The sequence below is a fragment of the Aythya ferina genome, assembly GCF_964211825.1.
Source record: "Aythya ferina genome assembly, chromosome: 1".
NCBI classification, from domain to species: Eukaryota; Metazoa; Chordata; class Aves; order Anseriformes; family Anatidae; genus Aythya; species Aythya ferina.
In genome coordinates, this window is record NC_140296.1 from 30,570,686 (window position 1) to 30,596,205 (window position 25,520).

The 25,520-nt window shown below is 45.5% G+C and overlaps 1 long non-coding RNA gene across 2 annotated transcripts; it reads left to right on the forward strand.

Moving 5' to 3' along the window:
* Nucleotides 1–510: 510 nt before the first annotated feature.
* LOC311441639 lies at nt 511–25,307 on the forward strand. Of its 2 annotated transcripts, none has more exons than XR_014696106.1 (3): nt 511–639; nt 17,047–17,299; nt 24,249–25,307. It is a non-coding gene; the product is annotated as an uncharacterized lncRNA (long non-coding RNA). The 2 variants fall into 2 exon arrangements; XR_014696107.1 differs by lacking the exon at nt 511–639 and adding an exon at nt 15,711–16,356.
* Nucleotides 25,308–25,520: the final 213 nt, after the last annotated feature.

The window sequence follows — 25,520 nt, forward strand, 5'->3', positions numbered from 1 at the left end:
CTGGGCTGGGGGAAAAAACGACCTAACTGATGAAAAATAGAAGGTTTTGGCTTGTTTTCCTTAATGAAACTGAGGGGAGCTCTGGTTGCTGTCTAGCCCCAAAGGAAGGACATAAGCTGGGGAGATGGTGCACACAAAAGCCAATGGGTTTGAACTGGCTGTTATTGACTAGGGCTGGGAACTGGAGGATGTCTCCAATCTGAGAGCAGCGGGGCTGTCCCTCAGCCTTCAGAGGGAGGCAAGCGCCCAGATGGCCAGAGGACAGGGTTTGGGGAGGGTGAGAAAGAAAGAGCTGTAAGCAAAGCCTGGAGGCTGTGTGAATTTAATTCCCACCTCGTCTTCCCCTGTTTGAGTAGCCAGTAATCCCTCTGTGAGCCTCACAGAGGACTCTGTTTGCTCTGTGCTGTATCAATGTTTATCTCACTCATGGCAGAGAAAACAAACCCGGGAAATGGGAATTTCACTCGGAGGAGAAACGCGGCAGTGCCCTGGCTCCCAAGCTGTGAAGGGCAGAGCTGCCTCCAGGTTTCAGCAGGCTGTCCTCCAACCATCTTCCATTCACGCTCCGGACATTGTTGGGAACTAGAGCTAAATAGCTCCTCGCCTGTTTCATAACGGAGAAACGAGCCTCTGTAAGAGGTAAGACACTTCCTTTTCTTTGCTCGAAACATCATGAACTTTCAAACTTGGCAAGGCTCTTTCGAGTTCGATCTAATAATAAACCCCAACCTTCCATCGCACAAAAGCAATGAGGCTGAACTTGCCTGAACTTGCCACGGGGAGCTGAGATCCAAAGCTCTGTCATTCCTTCAAAAGCCGTTCTCCTCTTTGCAAGGACAGGATGTTGTTGTCATCCTCGCTGTTTGCTCAGCCTCCCTTCCTCGTGATGAAATCCCTCTATAGCGACTCTGGAGGTCCTCCTCCAGCTCCGTTTCGGGCATACAATGCGCTGCCCAACCAAAACCCCGCTCTTTTCTATGAGTGATTTATGGAGCCTCCAAGGACATTGAGACTCAGCACATTCTCTCTTTTCCAAACGTTGGTGCAGTGAGCACGGTACTTTTCCTGCCAGTGGGAACCTGAAAGACCTGATGGGCTTTTCTGGCAGGACTCGTCGCCACTGGAAGGGGCGCCAAGCCGCCTGTGGAGCAAGAGGAAGCACAAATATCCATGTGCTTTGACTTCCACTGGGAGCTGCGGAAAAAAATATTTTGACTTGATTTTACAGCTCAGTTTCTTGTTAGCACAATGCGAGCGCTCGGCCAGCAATCAGAAATGCACTTGCTTCATTTGCATCATCTGCTCGGTTCCCATTCAGTTATTAGGCAGAATTGATGTTAGAAGAAGGACAACAACAAGAAAACCCAAAAAACAACCACCACACTAAAGACGAGCAAAATACTTTTTCTTGCGGTACCAGTTCTTTTTTTTTTCTAAAAAAAAAGGAAAGACTTCTGTCGTCATGAGGTGTTTATACTGGGAGGGAGAAGGGGAGTTTGCAGTGTTTGTTCTAGGTATCTAAATTTAAATGACTAACTTAAGCACATAATCTCCCTGGGCTGCCTATAAAAACCAATGGAGAGGGAAGGGTTCCTCTAGAGAGCAGTTCAAAGGCTCCTGCTTAAGTGAGCAATATTTTATTACCACGCTGTGCAATATAACAGGTGTTTAGAGCTACATTTTTATTTTACCTTCTTGCATGCTCCTGTTCTCCAGGACAATGTGAAAAGTACAAGAAGTTCTCTGTATGTCTGCATTTGTTATCCACTGCCTTTTGTCGTGCAAATCACCATGTTAGCAGAGCTCAAGGGAATGAATTAGGTGACTCCCTTTCCCCCTCCTTGGAACTCTTTCTGACACATGAAAACAAAAAACCCTCTCAGATCTTGACTCTGAAGCCCAGCAGCTGTACCTGGGCAGGTGTGGAGATCACTGTTGAAAACCTGTCCCTTGTATTTGGAGACAGAAGGTGAACTGGGACTCGCGTGGGCTTGACTAAAATCTCATGGAAGTTGGGAAGCCTGTGATCTAGGAGCTATTACACCAAATTATTCCCCACGCCACCTTTTCCATCATCCTATTTGCAGTGGGGAGCACCAGTAGATGCTTCTGGTGAAGGTTGGAATGGGTTTGCAATTTATGCACTGCGGCACTTGGCCACATCCTAATCCTCCAAACAGAAAATAGCTCAAGTCAGCTCTGACATATGGATGTTAGCTTCCCTTCTACATGTTATATTAGCATTAACTATGCAAAATATACGTTTTCTTGCTGCCCATATAATAGGCAGAAGCTGTAACTACAACACCCATCTTTAGAGAGGCAGCGTTTTTATAAGAAGAATAGGGGGAAAGAGGTTATACAAAACTACTGAGTCCTTGGAGAGCTGTTATCAAGTGAGCCCTGTCAAACTGGGAGGATTTATCGAGCTGCTTCCCTAGAGATATGGCCTGAATTCAGAACTGTTCCGTATTTTCATTAATAAAGTGGATGAAGGAGTGGAGAGCCCCTTTGTTAGAGTTTCAGCTAAAAGCAAGGGACGCTAGGGGGGGAGAGGATTAGTGCTTGGGAGAGCTCAGTAATTAGGGGAATGGCCTGTAAATAAGCAGGATGCAATTTAGCGAAGACAAGTGCAAATCTGCACTTAGGTTGAAATAATCAGCTGCAGAGGTACACAGTGGGACAGGGCAGCCAGGTAGCACCGGGGTAGCACAGCTGGAGGCTGTGATGGAGCAATGCCACAGCAACAGAAGGAAGAAGGAACGGGCTGGGTGGTGCAGGCAGGGATGTCATGAGGGTTAATCCCTTCGGCTACATCACTGGGACCAGTTTCTGGCATCACACCTCAGGAAAGATGAGGATGCTGTTCCTAGGGGAGCAACACGGCCGAGAGGGTGTATACAGAGCTGCAGCTATGGGGGATGAAGGAAAGCATTTGTTTTTAGCCTGGGGAAGGCAAGGCTGAAGGGAGACATGATAACAATCTCTGAGAGCACTTAGCTTGCCAAAAAGAGGAAGGTGGTGAACTATTCTGCGTCCAGAAATTATCCTCTGTGGTTTAACCATGATTTCGTGTGGTTAGAAGAAAAAAAAAGAAAGAGGGAGAGAGAAATTGAGATGGCAGATAAGTTGACTTTACTGCTTTACTTATGAAGTGCCTTGGGGCATAAAGCACATGATCAAACATAGTCGAGTTACTGCAGCTTAATGAGTTATTGCCTGTTGGCTGAACCATGCTAATTAACCATGTGCGTGCTCTCAGCCTGCCTCGATTGCTGGATGAAATGGGCTTGCTTAAGTACTTGTGCTTTACTTCGCAGAGGAGGCAGGCAGGAGGCTTTGCATAAGGTCAGTGATTACAGCTCAGCTGGTGGGGGGTGACTTCGAAGGGCTGGAAACTTGTCCTTGGCGCTCAGCAGTTAGATCTGGGCATACAAAATGGGAGGTGACAAAGGAGGAGGAGCAGAAAACAGACCTAAACATATAAATCGTGCTAATTCACATGCTTATGGCAGTAGGAGAGTGGCTCCGTATGAATATATTGGAAATGTAGTGACAGTGAGTTCTGGAAAAGAACTCATTGGTTTTTGTTTGGAAAGGCTTGTAACATGGTAATTAAAAAATATAGCAGTAAGTACGCTACAGAACACTGCATGCTATTGAACAAACAGTTACTTTTCATTTCTCTTTTGTTTTGCTAGTGTTTTCAAGTATATTAACCTTTTTGTCTCATTTCTTCATGCTTCCCTCTGATTATCTCTCATAGCCATCAGTAAGGCTGTTGTTTCTCCTTGCTATGAGCCTTCTTCTTCCTTTCACCGTGATGAGCAGTAGCTGATGGAGTGGAGCCTTCCTGGTGGTGGTATGCATGGGGTATACAGAGCTCAGCATTTCTTCTGATGTGCTTTTTTCCTTCCCTCCATCCTTCCTCCCTGCTCTTTGCAGCTGTTTTTCCACTGCTATCACCAGTTTGAATTGTGTTGCTAAGAACGAACATTTGGATTTCACAATACTTAGGGAAGTGTTTTGTTTGCAGCAGTATTTATGTCTGGATGCTGCTTGTTGCCTCTTTTAAAGTTCCTCACTCATTTCCCTATAACATGCCACTTAGGGAGGCAGCAGATTTGGCAGGTACGCCTAGCAGACCTACCTGACAAGTGCCATGTGAAATGGAAGCAGAGACTTTTGCTTTGCTGGTTCCTCGCTGTTTAACAGGCTCACATAAATTAGCCTGGAAAGGACCTCGTGAGCTTATCTTGTTCCTTTCTCTGCTCAGGGCGGGATCAAATACATCACTGCCTTTTCTGACCGATGTTTGCCTAACCTCTTTTTGAAGCCCTGCAGTGGTGCAAACTTCATGCTCTTGGAGCTTGAAGTTTGCTTTCCTATCTGTAACCACCCCATCTGACCCAAAATACGTAGCATGTGACGGCTTACATGCAGCTGACCCCAAACCAGCCAGGCTACATTCATTTGCTGCTGCAATCCTTGCAGTTTTCTGGAGGAGAGAGAAATGCTAGAAATCTTCATAAAGATGTTTTGACAGCATATCTCTTTTGTAATCTAATTTAGTCTAAAGTTGATTGTTTTTCCTCCAGGACATAGATTTTTGCACTGGGAGAGAATGTACAACATACCCGGAGCTGTAATGCTACAGTAGTAATGCATATGCTGCATTTCTTGAGTACCTATGACATGAAAACAAATTTCCACTCACTGTGTTCGTAGCTGTGTCTGGTGTATGAGGAAGGAGGTGCTGTTTTGTACCTATCCCATGCTGGGCTTCCTTGCTTACTCGGCCGCATGCTCTAGACCAAGGACGTATGATTTAGTTGGAGCTGAGATTTAGCCTGAGTCTAGGGAGTCTGCCTGCTGCAGGATGGAAATAATTGGCATCTGCATGAAGTTCATATCCAGAGGTGGATCTGCAGTGGGGGAAAGTCTGTGGCTGACTGGAGCTGGCGTTTGTCTTATCTCTAGCTTTGCTGCAAATAAATTTTATCTCAAAAGAGTAATCTCTGCAGAGTTCTTCCAGTGTTGCTAATCCTCCTCTGGTATTACCAAGGAAATATCAGACGATAACTGCTCCGTGGAGATCCTCAGTGAAAGAGTCACACAAGAAGAACGTGAGAACTGCAGAGCAGACTGCATTTCCAGTTATGTGAGAGCAACTGCACATCTACAAGTAGCTGCAAACTGTGACGCTGGCACAGTTCTGTCACGTCCTTCAGGAAATACCTCTTGTACAGACAGACCCTAGTACAGAGAGCGAGATTAAAAAACAAACAAATCATTTTCTCGCCCTGCATGCAAGGAAGAATGGTATGCACGCTGGAAAAAATGGGGATTGAGCTAGGATATTAGATGAAAGAAAGCCCATTTCTCATGCAATCAGTAGTGAGCTTCTGGGATTTATTCCTGCAGAAGACTGTGGGTGCAGCATGTTCAAGAAGCACTTAGATAAATTCATGGGCAGCAGGTCTGTGAAGAGATACCAAAGGGAATAAGCAGTGTTGAGCTCGTAATAATCCTTATGCAGCATGTCCTACCACCACCAGCAGAGGCAGAATATGGGTTGAGGTGGGCCACTGGTCTCACCTCAGTAGAGCAGGTCTGATGTTCTTATGAGCTGTATCTCCTTCCCATCCTGACTGCCCTGCACGTGACTTCAAAGCCAAACCTACTTTCTGCTGGGTTAAAAAGTGTTATTTGCTGTTTTTTTTTTTTTTTTTTTTTTTTTTTTTCACAAAACTGGAGCTGGCCTATGGGAAAATGGGTAACTGGGGCCATTGTGCTAAAGGATGCCAGATCTAGGTTATGGGTACTTAGTTCTACTGACATCTTTGTGCAACAGCAGTGACAGAGGAAGGTTGGTGACAGCAAAGCACAGCCTGGGAGCACCTAGCTGTTCCCCAAAACATGATGGGGTGTGTGTCTGGTTTCCTCATTCGCTGCTCCATGAGGGGAGAGGGGGGACACACCGACAGACATGCAGCTTCTCTATTTTTGCTTTCGCGGCGTTTGGCGAGGGCTGGAAACGTGATGTATTTTCCAGAGCTCAGAGCATCAAATATTTCTCAGTAGTGTCACAAACAACATTGTTTCAGGTCTGTGAGGGATTTACAGACCAGAGCCAAAGACCCTTGAAATCGATATCAATAATTCTGCCTCTCGAGCTGAAGGCAAATCTCCCACGGCTATCAAGGGCAGTGGTTTTTTACACCCCCTCTATCAGGAGGCAAGACCATCATAATTAGCTGCTAATTGAGAGGCCTGCCTCTGAAAAGCACAATTTCAGAGAACAAAGAGCCAGAGAAGCCCATTTCTAGGGCTAATTGGAATTAATTCATAGCTATAAGTAGAAGGGCTCCCACAGTCCTGGGACTCTCTCTTGCCCTCTCCTGAAACACCGGTCTAAACACATGCAAACCAATCATGGGGGCTCAGCGTGACTTGTATGGCTCTTGTGTGATACAGAAATAACACTGCTTGCTAAAAATGAGTGTAATTGTATAATTTTCATATTTTTTTCCTCTTTCCTTCTGCCTCAGTCCTCAGCAGCCCTTCAGGTAGTGAGGACTCAGGCTGCAGTTTGCTGTCTGGATGTGGTCTCTTAAAAGCCTTCTGGAGCCAGTTTTATTCTTTAAGGACTGAAGTTAAACAAACCAAAAAAAATCTGTACAGTAAACATCTCAATAACAGGTCAACCTATGGCACTCATATCTTGTTTGAGATCACCACGTCTCTTTTCTTTGTGTTTAAGCAACCACTCACTGGTCCCAGCGCCTCCCATTGCTTGGGCACTGAGTCAATATAAGGGCACTCCGGAGAGAAAATGAACCAAACTGTTCCCTTCTGACAGCCAGAGCTTTCCAAATACCCCCATTCTGGGTGCTCCCATTTTTGTTTTCCTTGTATCAGGTGCTTTTGAGATGAGCTGATGTTTTTCAGAAGGTATTGAACACCTGTCTTTGGAAGACTGCATTTACTTCAAGTTGCTCCAAGTCAGGGACCCAAAAAAGACTGAGACAATAATTGATTTCAAAAAATGCAGGATATCACATTCTTGTTAGCGATAATCTTGTTGTGCAGGAGGTGCCTCATTGAATTCTGCTGGGCTGGCCTCCCCGTGGAAGGATGTCCAACAAACCTTAGAAAATTCACAGTTTAACTGTGGGTGTCGGAAGCTGATGCTGCTAAAGCAAACAATTCAGTTTAACAGGAAAGAGAAGTGTGTGCTGCTCAGTAGTTGTGATGTGCCTCACTTTTGGATCCAAATATAGTTGCACTTCTATATCTTTAGATCTGAACTGAAAATCTGGTGTGTGATGCCCCTGAGGGTGTGTGCTGGGGTGCATGTGAGCATCACGTTGTTGAAATCAAGAGATCTCCTTGAGCACCTTTAGATTTCCTGCCAAAGGAAACTGATTTTCTGGAAGATTTTCCAAAGGATTTTCTGCCCACAGATACTCATCTCTGTTTTTAAGTTGCCAGAAGAATTTTTTCTCTATTTCCATCTGGTCACATTTCCATCTGACCCAGAGGACCAAAGGTGTCCCCTCAAACTTTCCTATCACTTAGGGCCATGCTTTGCCAGGATCCCACTAAAGGTTTAGGGAGAGCCTGAGCCTTCAGGTGCCACGTGCTAGGTGGAAGCAACTTGAATGGCAGAGGGCTGGTTTGTACGGGGTTACCAAACACAGCATCGCTCCTTTCCTCAGCCTTTGCTCCTGCCCTGCCACCACACGCTGGTACAGATGATCAGCCTACCACTTCTGACCTGGCCTGTGCTGTAGCAACCCCAGTGCTCCTCACCACGGGACCCTCCCATTGCTTCCTGGTGATCTTTCCCTTGCCAAACTTCTGGATTCCCTGTGCTGTCTTGGGTCACTTAAATAACGCTGCTGCAGTCCTGCAGACAAGCCCAGAGGAGACGGCTCGACAAGGTCCCAGGCAGCTCTCTGTTGCTGAGCAGCAGAATTTCCTTCCCCTTTACACATCAAATTCCTTCTTTATTGCCTGCAATCCTACCTTCAGCTGCTGCTTGAAAAACTGAGGAATAGTCTCAGTGGGACTCGTGGTTTTCCATTAAGTCCCAGTGGCTCACATTTGCCTGATTTGTTTGTATCTGCAGTGGATCACGTTTCTTGTATTAGGTCAGCAAAGCTATTTAAGTTGAACAGAAGTGTAATTTTAAGGACTTTAAAGCTATTTGTTTTTAACGTCTCACTGATTTAGCCCATAGCAGAGCAATCAGATGACTACAGAGCCAACTGATTGCTGGGCACTGTGCTCCTCCTGACCTTAAATCTCTCCCTCCTCAAGGCATGGAGCATGGTATCAAATGCAAACTCTTTCCACGGGCTGCAGAAGTTTCTTTAACACCTTTTTTTTTGTTTTTCCACTTTGCACGCAAATGAACGGGATTAGTCGTGGAACCAGAGATATGAAATACCATTATGATGGTGCTGGGACTGTGCTGTACCTAAGTGATACCATATGTTGGCCTGCTTCTAGCAGTGTTTACTGTGTGACTACATCGGCTCAGTAGGGATCTGTCTGGAAAAACAGTCAGGGTGGAAAAGAATAGCTGAAGAGAGCCTTCTGAGCAAACGCTGACAGAGCTGCTAAGGGGCAATGCCAGAACCATCGTCTTTGATGACTTTGTTTCCAAACCAGCCAACCTACAGAATTGGTTATGACCAGAAAAGGAAGAAGGCTGTTCCAAAATACACTCAGGAAATGTCTTTGCCCCTCATTACTCAGTCTGTAGGCAATGATGGTCATCAACCTTGTAGAAGGCGCCCAGCCAAAATACCAAATACCACTTTGGCGTAACACGGCATGCCAGGAGACCGAAAACTGAGATGGGATGGAAACCTAAAGCTTGCAAGTGGCTCCAAGTTTTCTATCTAAATCCCATCTGCCATATTAAGGAGTGCCTGTAGATTTCAGTGCTTGCACGATCCTTCTTTCTGTAGGACCGTCAGACAAACTTCCTACACCCTGTCTGAAAACCAAAGGTGGTAATGACAAAAGTCTCATTGCCAGTTTCGGACACGTGCTTAACAATTAGCTGGCCACAGCTTGGTCTTTTATGAAGGGAAATAAATCCAGTGATGTCTTTATAAATATGCACAAGTGGAACGTGCTTGATACCTCATTTATAAATCATAATTACCGCAGTTATAACACTTCTAGCTTAAACAGAACTCATGTCACATCGTTCCCTAAACATTTCATTTTTGAAGTCTTTTGTTTGCTCCCTCATGAGGCTCAAAATGTACCAGAATCTGAAATATATTTGATCCAGTCCTGCAGCTGCCACCCTAACAAACACATAAATAAAACAAGGATTCTGTGAATGGGAATCCAAAGCGGTTGTGGGGAGGATTAGGGATTAATGAAGGATGATTCTGTCATTGTTCTCCTAATTGATAAAAGACAGGCCACGGTTATTTTGAATAAAGCTGTTACCACACAAGCCTCAAGCAACTCAGCAGAAGATCCTGTGTAATGGAGAAGAACTGCTTCTGGGTGTTGACCATGTTCCTGTGAAGTTACTCGATGCCAGCTACTCAAAAATAAGGAGCAAAGTGAATGAGGCAGTACCTCTGTGTCCTCTTTTTAAGCTTAACCGAGAGAATTGCTTTCAGATGAATCCAACTCATTTTTTTATTCTCTAAAAATTTCCTTTCCTGAGCCGCACCTCCTCTGTGCCTGAGCTGCTTCCCAGCCCTGCCACAGCCCCACAACGTGCTCTGGTGCTGCATTGCTCCTGCCTGCTCGGTCACTGTCCCCTTACACAGCCAAGAAGGCCCTGAGCCAAGACAAAAGCATCTCTGCATGATCCCCTCCCAGACCAATTCTCCATCCAACGCTTCTCCATCACCTGAAGATGACACCAAGCAGATTTATGTTTAAAGCAGCTAAGTAGATGGGGTTAGATTACAAAGAATGCAAGGTAGCTTTACAAGGTGTGCTTAGAAATGTGTGTCTGTATTTGCTCTGAACATCAGCACTTCTGTTGAATATCTCTGCACGTTCAAATGGAATTCAAAAGAAAACATATGAAAGGGAGTAGCACACTTACACAGTGTGTGAGCATCATCCTAAAGCAGAAGTCCTACCTTAGAGGACAAAAAGAAGGTGACTGGCAACTCAAAGCAGTCATCTGTTAATTCAAAGGGGATTTAAGCATGGGATTCAGAAGCAGCTTATCTCTGTGGGGCGTCTGAGCAAATCTTAGCACAGACCTTACTAACTTGGTCTTCTGAGAGATCCCAAGACAAACCGACTGCTGAGCCCCAAAGCCTCTCAAGGAACTGGGTGGGATCATGCGTGTGGCACAACCCATATGAGCTTTCACCCAGTTCCACCATGCCAGCTTTCGGAGATGATGTGCAGGGTGAAGACCAGTCCAGTCCTTTGAGGCTGAAGTGCTGGCTGTTTGTTTAGAGCTGTAGCAGCACCTGTCTGGTTGGTGGGCATTAGCTTCAGGTGGGGGAGAAGGAGAAAAACTCCTTGGTGATACTGGATTAATGAAGGATGAGAGCCACCAAAGGGCTTAAGAGGTTGTGCTCCTCCACAGACAGTCCCGTAGAAAGTTAGACATCACACCGAGCGAGTTCCCATGAAGTATGTCTTGTCTTCTTCCCAGCCCCATTGTGGAAGTATCTCCATCCTCCCAAGGCTGCTCTAGATGACAAATTTGACTTTAACATCAATGTTTGGACCCAAGACCACATCACACCCAGCTGAAGTTGCCTTTGTGAGAAAGACCCCCAAGGAATTTTTAAGTTCTTGCATGTGAGATGAGAAATGGCCATCTTTGAACCTGAACTGCTCTCCTTTTCCCCCTCCCCCAAAAGCAAGTGTGTAAACAAACCAGCCAAAGGCGGAGGTTTTGATTTTCCTTGCATTCTTCCAGCTTGGACCTCCTGTCCTTCCCCTCATGCCAGTCAGGAAAGAAAAAGAAATGCTCTGTTTCTGCTCGTTTGGCAGCTGCTAGCGAGCCTGCATGAGAAGTGAAGAGTGATGTGCTGGTGAAATCTGATTCCCAGTGCCACAAGGACCTGCAAGGAAACAAGAACTGCTGCATATATCCAGAGGAGCTAAATGGTCACAGTGATCCCCTAAAAGTCCAAGGAAAGCATTTGATACTCTTTAAGTGGTCAGCATGAGTAGTGGGATGAAATTAAGAAAAGGAATTTGTCAGTCCTGAACCAGGGAATATTTATTAAGAGTGGAATTTGTATTTTCTGAGAGCTCCCCAGGAGAAAAGCAAAAGCCGTGTGAATTTTAAAATTTAAAGCCGAACAAGACAAAGCCTTGCTGGATGAAACAGAGTCAATAATCCTGCTCGGGGATGGGGTGAACTGCTGGCCTCACGTCACGTGCCTTTCCCATTCCTCACTTCTGTGATACTAAAAAAAAGCCTGGCCCGATACAGGGATTACACGAAGAATGCACTTTAACAAAGGGAAGCGCATGGCCTTTCTGCTCACCCTTTAGCGGTATTTAGGGCCAGAAGAGAGGTTGGTCTGAACAGTCAGAATTGCATTCCTGTCTGCGTTTAACAAATGCTATCGGAGTGGAGAGGAAAAATATATGCAGCCTCTTACTTGAATATTTTCTCCATGTTCTTCTTTAAGCCAGGTGTCAAGCGGAGGCAATGATGGCCACTGAAGCCATCCTTACTTAGCAGCCTGTCTGAGAAGATATTTCTGCCTGCCTCTGTGTGAGAATGGACTAGTCCCCAGTGCTGCTCAGCAATTAGGATATTAATAGTCCTATTACTCTGTGCCATCCAGTTCGATTTCAAATTCATGGTGCAGCTAGATGAGATCTGTTCATAACAGGAAAAGTACAGAGGTGCAGGAGGACTGAGGCAGAAGAGAGCTTTGAAATGCATCAAGCAACCGTTTAATTAAAGAAGGGTGCTCTAATATTGTGTTCCAAATGATTATTTATTTATACGCTCCTCAAATAGTGCTATTTTTAGGCCACATTTTGAAGAGAAGACAATTTGTATTTTTACGTGCTGGCAGCCCTAAAGATAAATGAGCTGCCAGCACAGCACTGCCCAGGAGGAGCATCTCCATGTCCATCCTGGTTCTTCTGCTGCCTCACAGCACCTACAAGTGCTAGAGATCAAAATAGCCACCTGGGATCGTGCTGCTCTGCATCCACAGCCACGCCAGCTTCTCCCCATCACCCTCCTGCCAAAGCAGGGGGATGTTTTCCAAATGTTGAGCACTCGGTGGACCAGGGAGCAAAAAAGCAGAGTTGCGTGTCTTGATGTAGCAGCTCACCTCCAGGCATTGTCAGGACATGATTTGGAGGTGCCTGGGACTGGTGACCAAAATTCTGGAGAGATGGATGGGAAAAAGTGTAGGTTTTTGGCGGGGCTGTGCCTTTCGGGTGAGAAAAAAGGATTTTGAGCTTCTAAATTGTGGACTTCCATGGACTGAGGTACAGGCAAAAAAATGCTGGAATAAAATTAAAGGCAAACGCTGTAGAGCTTCATCCTTTACTCCTCTGATATTTGCTGAGTGTGGAATCTGAACCCAGGGGTTTAGCAGGGCACCATTTCAAGTCCATTTTGCACTGGTCTGCATAACTATGCAAGTTGCAAGGAAATAAAATATTGGCTCCCATAAATGTTCGAAAGCATGAGTTTTTCTTAGGAACAGAGCTGGGGAAGGCCTGTGTGTGAAGGAATGAATGTTTGCTGAGTTCCCGAGTAAATCTTAGCCCAGTTTGAGAGGCTCAAAAGACCAGTGGCTTCTTCCAGTTCCTTCCCTAACAAAGAGCTGAACCCAAGTGCACTGAAGTCAAAGAGAAAGAGCCTCATTGACATCAAAGGAGGTTGAATCAGACATGACGAGGGATGGTCTCAGCCAGGGACCAGCAGAAATAATAGCATGTGATGTACGTGACCAAGTGCCACCAACCAACAGCCCAGATTCCAGGCATTAAACAGAGCAAACAGCGAACTCCCGAACAATTCGTGAAGACATGCCAAAAAAATTCAAAGAAAAATATGTAAGGAAATGGCAATGTGTTTGTGGCTATTCTGAGAGCAGAAAAATATGTTATATTTGTGGAATAAATTAGTCTATGGGAAGTGTTCTCTCATCTCGGAGTGGTGTGCAGTTAAGTCAGCTCATCGAACTCGAGCTTCTTTTCTGCTGCCAAAGGAACCAGATAAGTACAGAGCCACAGATGAAACAAGTTTTGATCTGCTTTTAAGGATGGAGTTGCCAGCTACATCTTGTTGCAATAGCTCTCATCGTTCGGATGGTCATTTTTTTTGCTGCTATCTGAAGGCTTCGGTTTATTCTCACACAAACGCTGACAAGCTTTGGTCTGGTGTTTATCCATATCAGACACTGCAAAGCTCGTCCAGTCCCTTATCTCCGTCTGATTAGATTACTGTAATGCCCTGCTGTGAGGTTCGCCAGGCTGCTTCCTCTCACGGGGAATGCCACCGCTGCGAGAGCGTCACCCAAGGCACTTGATTCTGATACCATTGTGCCTTTCACTGGCTATGAAGGAAAAGGATTAAACGAAAATGGGATGAGTCTGGAGCTGGGGTCCAGATTGACTAGAAAATGGGGTAACAGCAAGAGCAGGCATCTCTCTGACGTGGCGAGGAAGACCACGGTAAAGGAATGAGGGCCAGCTCAAAACGTGCTGCTTGCATTTGGTCTTCTCCTGACTGATGTGTCAGGGCCGCGTGGGGACTGACCCATGCTTCATTCATGGGTGCTCTCAGGGAATCAGAAGGACCTGTTTGACTCTTCACCAAGGGAATATGTGCTTGGTACAAGGAGTGGAGTGAAGGTGGGTTTGGGTATGTCCACACCACAGTATGGTGGTTTCTGGTGGTAGTTACAAAGACTGCCAGAAGCTATGTGGATATTAGCCATGTGCAATCAGAGGCAAATGAATGAAAGTTTTTTTGGGTGCAAACCTGGAGAGCCAAGGAGTTTTTTTAGATGAGTGACCAGGCCATTGAAAAGAGGGAGTATTGAGAAAGGTAGGACTCCAGGATAAGCTTGTTTGCCTGTGCATGTTGGCAACTACCATAGCTGCTCAGCTGCGGTTTGGACATAAGGGTTTCATCCATACTCACTGAAATAAAAGCTGGATTTCTGTTTGGCTTCTAGGGTTGGGTAGCAACCAGGGCACTCTTGGGGCTGCCACCTGAGCTGCTGGAAGTGCAAGCTCTCCTTGCAGGTGGCAGCTATAACTGCAGGTGGGTACAAATGCTCCCAAATACCAACCAATTCTCAGTCCCCATGAGTCCTCTTTCTACCCAAGCATCACAAAGTGCTCCACAAACCTGAAGAGAAGCAGCCTCAAGGACTTTTTCCCATCAGGAAGCATGTTAGATGTCTTTGTCAAGCTCTCACACACATATCCAGCATGGCATAGGCTGCAGGTTGCTTAAATCCCCAAAGATAACGCATCCCCCTGCTTCCCTGGCAAGTCCCTGTCACTGAACATCAGGACCTCTTTGCCTTTCAGACATCCAACCGGCTGCTGCTGATCCCTGCATGATTAAAATCCTGTTTGATATGGTCCCCTTGCTGGTGTTATTTATAACTGCTCTTTGCTTTGACCAAACTTTTTTTTTTTTTTTTTTTTACAATTTTCTTTTTTTTTTTCTTCAAGTACTGTGAGGGTCTTCAGTGTGACAGGTGCTGCTCAACATTAATTGTTTGCCCTGAAATGATGCTCTCATCTAGCGATTCTCAGGTACATCAGTTGTTCCATCAGGGCTGTCCCTTCCCATAGGCTTTCAGAGAGCACCACATTTTAATCACTCACAGCCAACACTTCTTCTCTCTTTGCTCCCCCTACCACAAGCTGGTTTCTGCTTGCCAAGGCCCGCACACCGATACCTCCCCCTTTTGTCTGCCACAGACAAAGGGCTACTGAGTGCTACTCCGAGGCTCATTAAAGTTCACAGCATTGCTTAATTTTTTATTATTTTTTTTCAAGTTACCATGTCAAATGTGCTTAGCAGGGTTGCTGGCTCGCTGCAGTGGTGCACAGTTTGGGTGTCTGTGTGCTTGGCCATGCTCCTGCTGATTGGGGAAGTGTCTGGAGGGGCCTTTGGATGGAAATCCCTTGGCCTGCCTGAGCAATGCTGGGGCTTTTCATGTTTCCATGAAGCCTTGGGATGGCCTCTGTACTGCCAGGCAAACACCTCTTTCCCACCAAAGCCCTTTCTGCACAGGGGTAGAAATGCTGCAGCAAACACTCAGTGTGAGACTTGGCTGTCTTACAGGAGCAGATTTACTGCTGGGGATTAAATGGGCCTTTGCCATTCCTCTCCATTAACGCCATCCAGCACACGGCTGGTGTCACAAGACGACGTGGACAGCCCTGCCCTCTTTGCAGCTTAGACATCCTGTTCATCTACTTCTTCAGAAGCCAAGCCGGTTACTCAGTCATGAATTCAAGCTCTTTGGTCTGATCTGACTGAGTGTGGTGTAAACACATCGTAAAAAGTGCATACTGACTCAAAACAGCCCTACACACAACAAAGATTTGGGTTAGTCTGCCCTGCAAGGACCGTCCTGCAAATCATGGTCTGCCACTTTTCAGCTGATGCAGTGTGATGTTGTCTCAGCTCCTCTGCCCCTGGGATCCTGAACTTCCAGCGCAGCAGGAAATGTTTTTGGTCCCACACCGGTGACAAGATCTGCTTCGTACACTCGTGTCTGCCTTGTGGGAGCTAGCCAAGCTATTCTGCAACAGGCAACCCGTATCAGATTTGGGTTGACCTGACTCTTGGCTTTGCTCTGCTCTGGGGTTTGTACTAGGAGCTAGCCAAAGGCAGAGGGGAAAGGTGGGATATTTTTGCATAGTTATACAATTTAAAAGAATACCTAATAAAGTAAGGAATCATGTACATAAATGGTATAAACTAGTGCCTTTTCCCCCTTTTTTCCTTGCTCTGTTCAGGAACTATTTGGCTTTGTGTGTCCTGAGCTTGTGCATGTGTCCAACACCGCCTGGCTGAAGTCTCCCTGGGCTCTGTGTTTGTCTTGTAGCACAACAGGGTGGTGGCTCCCTCCGAGTCCCTCTGGCTCTGCTTACAGAGCCACGTGAGACAATGATAATTTTTCCCTCATGCCTTCATGATGCGAAGGAAATGCTGCTGGCCACTTCTCCTTGCAACCCATTTAACTGACTTTTAATGATGAACAGACCTTCCACTGGCAGTAATTAATGCTCACTTAGCCTTTCGCACTCGGGGACTCAACAGCCTAGGAAGAGTTCATGTCCGAGAGCACCAACCCAGTGCACCTGGGCAGGATGGTGGGAGTAACCACAGAGGTGAGCAGAACTTGGAGTTATTTTCATTTTTGGGGGTGTTGGTTAGTTCTAGTCTGTTTGCTAGTCTTTCTGCTCCACTCTTTGCTTCCAAAAACTTTGCTACACTTCTTGTCAGCGTTACTCTGAGCATTCATCACTGTGTTGTCTGCTTCTGTCTGTGGCTGAGGTGGCTTCCAGGGGCTTCCCTGGGACTTTCCTTTGCCCTTAGGAAGGGTGAAGCTGGGCAGAGTGCTGTGTGTTCAGTGGCTCCAAGGAGCTGATGTGCAATTCTCTCATTGCAAACAAAAAATTATCGCTTTTCCTTTGCCGAGAAAGAGCACCCTTCATTCTCAGACACTGTCCACTGCCAAAGGTGCATTGTCTAATTCAGCAGAGCTTCTGTCATGCCCTTTCCTGCCTTTGCTGTGTTTTATGTGATGGAAAAGGGCTCGTTGTTTTTATGAGATCAAATTATATAGGTGCAATTTTACACTGTGGTAATTGTGCTGACCTAGGTATGATTGCTGATTTCTAGCTCTGTGAATGGAGAATTGGGTCTACAGGAGGTGTAGGATTTTTTTTTTTTTTTTTTTTGAAAGAAACCTCCCTCAGAAGAAATTGGTTTTAGTTTTGGGAAGGATTTTATTTTATTTATTTTATTTTATTTTTTAATTAAATCCAGAGGCTTTTGGAAATTCTTTGTCATTGCAGGCCACAAAGCTGCATTTTCTTCATGTTGCTGAAGCAAGAAATCCAAAGGAAGCAACTACTATCCAAGTACTGCAGCTAATGGCCCATGTTAACAAGCAGTCCTGGCAGAAGGTGAACACAGGGAAATGGGTGGAAAATCAAAACAGAAATGAAAGAGATCGTTATCCGTAGGATAACAAAAACCAAAACCTGAGAAGGACATCTCCCTTTTTCTTATGTGCTGGTGCTAAGGATCTCATCACCATGTGCTGAGGTAACCACTCCATATAAAGTATATTCATGGCTACCACTGAATTTTGTATGGATTTATCCTAAAAGCATTCCTGTTTCATGGTTTTATAGCATTTTAGTGGTGGGAAGTTGGAGCTTATGAGACTAAAGCTCAAGCTTACTCAGGTCACATAAGAAGTTGGGGAGGAGCGATTTCCCATGACCTAGGCTGGTTGAATTATTTCTCCTTTCTGTTGCAGAGCTCCTAGTTCCAGAAATACAGAAAGAGAGTTTTTACATGGGGATTTACATAGGAAATCACTTTGGGAGTGGTCTGGGAAGTCCTGAATCCTGTGCAAGTTACAGTGTCTCCAGGAGAGAGGGGCACACAGCCAGATAGCATGTAGGGCACTGGGAAGCCTCAGGTTTGCTCTCAGGCTCTCCCACAGGCTTGCCCTGGGACTTCAGACAAACGTCTTAACTTCCTTTAGTTTTGTATTTCTCATCTGCAAAAACACATAAAACGGCTTACCTGTTTTACTTGAAAAGTGATGGGTTCCTACTTTAAACATTTGGAACTGTTGATGCTAAGCTTTGTTAAAAAGCTATTGAAGGAAAAAAAAAAAAAGAGAGAGAGAGAGAGAGAGATAGAAATCACCTAACCTGTAGCTACCCATTTGTATGATGATTGACTTAATTTTGCATTTCTAGGAAAATTTGTTCTAGAAGATCTTGGGATGGAAACAATGGAAAACCTTATGTGGTTCTGCCACAGGAGATGATAGACCAGACTGTGTACCTGGCTACACAATGCACTTATATATTTAGATTGAAAATATCACCTCTGCCTGTACCCTTGCCCACCTCATGTGATTTGACCATCAGTGTTACAACTAAATCACTGCTGGTATTGCCTTTGCGCAGAGCCAATTGCCTGCCACCATCCTGTCAGGCACTTACACCTAGTTCTCCTAATGTAATTTATATTAAGCCAATTTATATTCTACAACGAGTGCCTGATGGAGAAGGTGCCCACAGGAGACTCATGTGCTGTTTTCTCTCAATGGTATTTAGCTGATCTGCTGACAGGAATTACCTCTCCCGATAGGATTTGATTCATTTGCATCCTCAGACAATCAAAGCTGATGCAACACAGTCACTCCAAGAACAACCCCTGTTTTTCAGGGATTGCTTTGCTGTCCTCCCTGTGGGATACAGGATAACCTGTATCTATAACCTGGTCCTCCAGAAGCCCCCCAAATACTCTCCTGTGGCCTCAGATCAGTTCCTGTGGAGATGCGTTTGCATTTCTATTTATTTTAGTTCTCATTGCATTTGCTTCTCTTTCTCTGTTGAAGCTTTCTCCATCTCTGTCCATCTGGTTTACAGAAACATAAAAACAATAATGTAAATAACAATATGAACAAACAGGACACATGAAAGTTGCCCAGCAGCCCGTGGTGCTTTCCTTTCACAGTCTGTCAGCAACAGACCCAAGCCCAGTTAGGATTTTTGCCTACACAAGTTACTTGCCACTGGAACTATGCTGTTAGAAAACCAACCTTATACAAGCCCCACCAAATCCTGTTAAGTTTTTGTCTCTGTAGTTCAGCTTCTTCACTTATTTTTCATATTTCTTTACATCTCTGGGATCTATATAGTGCTTTGCTTGCTGGGTGCTTTGGGAGTACTAGCAATGGGCCAGCAGACAATCCGAAAATAGCTATAAGCAACTTCAGGTCATCTGGAGGGGTCAGGAGGGAGTGTGTAACATGGCCAATACATTTACTGGAGAGGAATGTGGAGAGGTGTTGAAATCTGGTGGTTAATATGGGGCAGAGGAGGCATTAATACCCTCATTCTCCTCTCAGCCCCTGTTATGTCCCTGCCAGGCTACGATATAAGCTTGCATTCACAGACAGTCCCATCAGGTAAGCCTGCAACATCTCTTACAGAGCAAGCATGAGGAATCCCCATCCCTTCCTTGCTCATGTGCAGGAGCTGAACACCTGCTTCTTCTGCCTGGTACCCTCTGCAATTAGGTGATTCCAGAGGCAAATCATAGAGCCACAGAAAGGTTTGGGTTGGAAGGGACCTCAAAGATCATCTAACTCCAACCCTCTGCCATGGGCAGGGATGCCACTCACTAGATCATGTTGACCAAGGCCCCATCCAGCCTGGCCTTGAACACCTCCAGGGATGGGGCATCCACAACAAATGTCCCCCACGGCCTGGTTCCTGCCCAGGGAGACCCATTACATCCCCTTGCCACCACTCCAAACCCCTGCTGGAAGGCACTGCCCCTCAAACCAGCTGTAACACGTCTGCTGGTTGAAGACTGCTGGATGCGACTTCCCCATGTCCCGCAGGCTGCCGCGAGGGCCCACCAGCCCAGGGAGAAGCTTCAACAGCTTCTTTCTCTGTTGACCTATTTTCTGGGTGACATTTTCTGCTTCCCCTTATTGTTCTCCACCAAGACTGCAGCATGACAACCTCGGGGCACTGAGGGCCCTCAGATCCTGCCGGCCAACACAAGCCCACCAGCTCTGGGCTCCTGGCCTGCTCCTACAACACTGCTGATTTCCCCCTTCCACAGGTCAGCCTGTGCTGCATGGCAGGGATAGAGAACACCATACAAAAGCCCAGGCCAGCACTTAAGCCAGAGATGTATCCTTTATTTTTTTCTTTTTATTATTATTATTATTTTTTTCTTAGTGGCTTTTATTTAATGCTCTGTAGAGTTTTCCAGGCTTTGGCTCCTGGCCTTCCTAAAATAATTATGTGACTTTGAAAAAACAATTCATTTTTTCACCACTTCTCCGGCGCTGCCAGCTTTTTGTGGCTTTATAGAAAATCTTGCGCTATTTGGTGTTTTGCCTGAAGTTCCATGCGATTAATCAAAGAAGCTCAAGCCTTCACTGAGAAATACATCCTTAGCTCAGAAGCGGGAGGATCCGGTCTCTGAGCCCAAAACTTGGAGACAGCCACCATGTGTACACGATGTCCTCTCCATATTTCCTGCAGGCTCCCTTCCTGCAAGGTGTAGCCCACCAGCATGCCCCAAGTACCAAGGCAGGCATCCCCACCAGCGGTGTGAAACAACAATTTTCATTGTCGTGGTCTGCAGGGCTCCTGTGAATTAGCACAATGAGACATTTAGCAGCACAATGAGACATTTACTGGAGGGCCGATGGGGCGCTGGCCATCCCCCCCATGCACGTTAGCTGCAGCTGGCGTGGCACGTGCTGCCCCATCACAAAATACACGCCTGCAGCTGCACATCCCCCCCGATCACATCAGGGCCAGCTCTGCCCTCCCTCACCATGCTTAGGAGTAAAAATAAATAAATAATACACCAGAGGAAAGATTAAGCCTTTCAAAAGGAAGTAAATTATTTGAATGAAAGTATTTCTAGGAAGTGATTTTATCGCTCTGAAATTTTATCCATCCTTTGGAAAATAAACAACCTCGGTAACTACTTTTTCAGGCTACGTTTTGCTGGCAAGTTTTATCTGCAGAAAGGATTAGCTTATCCGTGGATGGGACGTGCTGCACACACCCTGTTCCCATGCAGATTTGTGCGGAGTGGAGCTGCCTTTCCAGCTCCGCGCTAGGACATTTTTATGTAGCTAAATCAGATGACTGCAAAGACCATTAGAGCAGTTTATCGTTGGAATCTGCAGGAACATACTGTACCCGAAAGGAAAATGCTCACTGATAGGGGAAGTGCAAGATCTGCGATCCTTGTAATTATGCAGATGATCTTCTCCAGAGGTCTGTGGTATGTGAGCAAGTCCACAGCAAAGGCTTCTGGCAGCAGCACTTTAATAGACCATTGAAATCCTACTGCTCCGGCTCCCAATCCACTTGGCCGCAGCCCTGCCTGGCACATTATTGTGGATGGTTTTGTTTCTCGCTGGGGACGTTACAATTTTGACATCCAAAAGGCTCTCTGGACTTAAAATGCTGCTCATCCTGGGCAATTTCACAGATGTTTGCACCTTGCAGCTCACCAGTGGTGGAGATGCTGGACAAACAGGGATGAATGACTTTCAGAGCAAGATGCCACCATCACCAGCACAGACTGGCAATGTGCAGGTCTGTTACTTCCTCCAAAGATTCATCCAACACCTGGTCCAAGGAATAAATACCAATAAATGTAATTTATATGCAATAAATACCTCAGCAAAAAGAAACTCCTCTCCTCCCACAGCAGTGTTTCAGCTCGATCTGAAACCAGGTGTGAGACCGGCATGTTCCCCAGCATGGAACAAAACTCACATGCTAAGAACATGGAAGGCTCCAGGCAGGAAAACTGCCTGGTGATATTTGCACTGTAATTTCTTACAGGGGCATTGCAGATATCTGAAATAATTGGGAACCTGAAGAGGTTCTCCTTAAGGGACTGAGAACACATCAGTAGTGTGATGGGCACAACAGAGGTGCAAAATGCTGCAGTCTTTGCTGCTGGTGTCCTGCCTTGCCAGGTGAAAGCCATCCTCCTCCCAGAAACATTCATCCAATAGAAACCATGTCCTTGCCAGAGATCCCAAAGCATCCTAATGTTGCAGGGCTATACAGCTCTTGTGACCCCAGGACAGCTTCTCAGTGCAGAATACAATCCCTGCACTTTCCAATTGATAAGAAAAAGCAGGACTTTAATTACAAATACACAGTGGAGAGTACAATATGAAGGACAGAGTGTCTGCTTCTAACCTCTGAGAGTTTATTGCGGAGATTGTAGGAAGGACTAGCTGGGATTTGGGCTCGGCATTTAGAACATGGTCCTGCCAGCCGTGCTGCCCCTGTTGGGACCTGGTAGTGCTGGATTGTGCTGTACCCATCCTCAGCAAGACCCAGCTCCTTCCCCATTAACCCTAGTGCTCAGAGTAAGGAAGATGGGAGAAGGGAGTAAGGAAGCTGTTGTTCCCGTTTTCTTGATAAGGACCTGGAGGGAGCGGAGAAAAAGTGTTCTGCACAAGGACAAGTGTTTAAAATCTGGGAAACAAGCCTGAACCTCTTGACTCTTAGTGCCCTTTCCTATTTGTCTGTAGCCTGACACACTTTTCCAGTCTCCGGGAGCTTTGTATCCGGGAGGCTTCCTATCTCCAGGGCAGAGGACAGCCAGGCTGACGCAGAACGGAGCTTTGGTGCTGGCTCTTGAAAGAGCTCATGGGATGTTTTTTGATATGACCCACACACATGGCTGGGCATGCCACGTGAGCTGCAACTGGCTGGCAGATTTGGTAAGGAAATGGCCTGGAGTGGCTTCTGGAAAAATTATAAAAATCCACTGCGAGCAGAGCTGTGCACCCCAACCTCTGCATTTCCAGTCCATTTGGGACCAATATGAGTTCACCCACACATCTAGTAGCTACAGGGGTCCAAATGAAAATTGCAGGGGAAGAATTTAAGTATATGGGCATGTTCAAGGGGTAGCACATCAAGTGCTAATTGCCTGTTGCCCAGTAGCATTACAGGGAGCCAGAACAGAGAGGGCAGGGACCTTCTGCAGTGCCAAGTCCCAGACAGAGAACCAGACACATCCCATTCCCACAGTATATTATAAAGTTGCAACAGACAGCTGCAAGGCAAGAATGAAGGCTGTCATGCAAAAGCATGGTTGGAAGGCAAGTTGCTGAAGGGATAGGTGGATGTTCAGAGCAGAAACAAGCAGTTATTGGCAGGATGTGGCCCTTGCATGTGGTTTATCTGCCAACAGGCAGATTTATGTAAGAAAAAGCTTAGCTGAGCTAATCCCAGTGCTGGAAGCCTACAAGAAGAAGAGCCGCCCATACAGGAGCGAGATGTGAACCTATGGAGATGCACTTAATGAAGATGAAATATTTTCTTATATCTTGGGGGGCGTTTCTGTTAAGGTGTTCAGTTTGGCAGCATCACTGAACCTTGAGCTGCTTAACCTCAGGACCACAGGATGGGGACTCAGGCACCCCATGGACTTGCTTGAATGGGTAATCCTGTGATGGATCAGCAGCCCCTCAGCAGCATGGGGGCTCTGCTCTTCTTGTGCTGCAGATTCCTGTGCCCGAAGCACAGAAACATATATATTTGCCTATGTATGTATATATGCCCGAGCATATAAGAAGTCAAACAAAGCATTACAAATGTACAGTGAAGAAATAACAATCTGCCTTCTTTGATTAAACAGCCTGATTTACTGGGCTAAACAATAGGTTTATTGCTCTGTGCTACGTAATTGTTATTAGAGGATACATCTGGTCTCTGAGTAGAAATGAACTTTTGTGAAGCTAACGCATTCCAAAATAGGAGGAAGAAAGCGACTGTCAAACCAGGTCTATATAAAAAAAAAATAGCTGGAAAAGCCAAATAAATTGTGAATGGTATATACTTAAAAAGGTTGTAGGAGAGAGTGGTTCTTTGATATTCTCGTGGCCAAACTATGACATTTATAGCTCTCCTCCTGACTGCCCACTGGAAGTTTTCCTTTTCTGCTGAGCACCAGTGTCCACTACAATACTTAAAGAATTTACTACTTTTATTTTTATTTTATTTTTCCCCCAGATATGGTGTCACAACCACTTTTGAGCTTGCTGGAGGTGTCCAAAGCTTGCAAAAATAATGAATTCTGCTAAGTACCTGGGCAAATGTCCAGGGCAGAAAGTCGATCTCCAGCCTGCATGAGCTAAAAGGTGGCCCTGGGTGGGAAGAGGAGCATCCGGAGGGGGGCACAGCTCCTGCTCCTCAGGCTGTGCTGCTTAATGTGGAACCAGGGACTCAGCAACGTTGTCTCATGGCTGTCAGCACTTATCGCTGTCACAAACAGGGGGAAAAACAACAAGCAAGCCCACAACAGTGTTAAGGAGATTAAAAGGACTGAGTGGTGAGACCTCACTTGGGTCTTTCTCAGTTTTTTAATGAGGCATAAAAAGGGCCTTTGAAGGTGGGTTATTTATTTTTCTTTTTCTTTTTTTTTTTTTTTTTCTTTTTTCCTGCTTGTTTTGCTACATTAGAAATTTAGATTGCCCTTGCTTTCCCAGGAAGACTCGAGTGGTGAATCACTTCCAGCAGCACAGGAGCTTTGCAGCCACCAGCAACATCCTTCTGCCTGCCAATGGCCATGGCACCCAAGTGGCTGCCCTCCTCATCGTCCTCATGTATAGAAAACACCTAAGGGCAGCATTTTTGTTGGTGATGAGCAATTTTCACCTCTCATCTTGCGACATCCTCAAAGGAGGTCGGGTTTTTGGAACTGATGAACACGCATGCCATGGAAGAAGTCAAGTCGCACTGAGGTTCTTCAATATGGCAGTGAGAAATTAAACCTTTCCACACAAATAAGCTAAATAAAGCTCAGACAAGTTACAAAATTCAGCTTTCTCTTTGGAATAATTTACTCTTAATATACTTGTAGCCTGGGAGAAACACAGGACTTCCTAGAGCTGTAGGATTATTTGTATGTGAGATGCAGTTAGGGGAAGAGATTGAACAGTGAGGTCTAGAATAAAAAGTTTGTGCCATTTAAAAAAATATGCACACTCATATGTCCAGATGCTTCAACTGCAGAAGGCCACATCACTGAGGAAGAGGGGAGCCGCTAAGGCTGGTTTGCTTCTTACACGGGATGGGGCTTTCAAGCTGCCACACTCATGTCTGCGTCCTACCAAACTGTACCGTCACATCCAGGCATGCAAGAAAATGTGAGTCACATCCCTTCAAAATTAGGAAATGGGTTTTAAAAAGTACCCATTTTCTGAAAAAAAAAAAAAAAAAGGAAAAAAAAAACTGATTTATTTATTTTTCTCTCTGTATCTCTCAGAGTCACAGCTTTGGAGGAAAAAAGTTAAAATTTTAAGAAATATCAAATGTAAGACTTTTATGTAATGCCGTGATCCAAGATGATGATGTCTTATGAGATCCGTCACGCTGTGATACTTGCACTTAATTTGTGAGGTTTAGAGGCTGGAAACTGGATACACGATTGTCTTATAAAAATGCAAACAAATCAAAAAGGTCTTCAGCTTTTCTTCAAGCAACAAAAAACTTAATAAAGAAAAGATGTTAATACAAAACTGCTGCATTTCTGTCTTGCTCTGCTTCTTCTACCAGCCTCCATAAGTTTCTAGTTTCCCCTATTGAAATAAAATAAGAAAAAATGTAGAGGGATTTTTTTTTAACTTCTTCCCTAAGTCTCCCCTCTTCTTCCCTTTTCTATGTGAATGGGTGGAGGGGACAGCAGGACAGAGCAGCCCCAGCTCCTACTGATGGGTGTTGCACCTACAGAA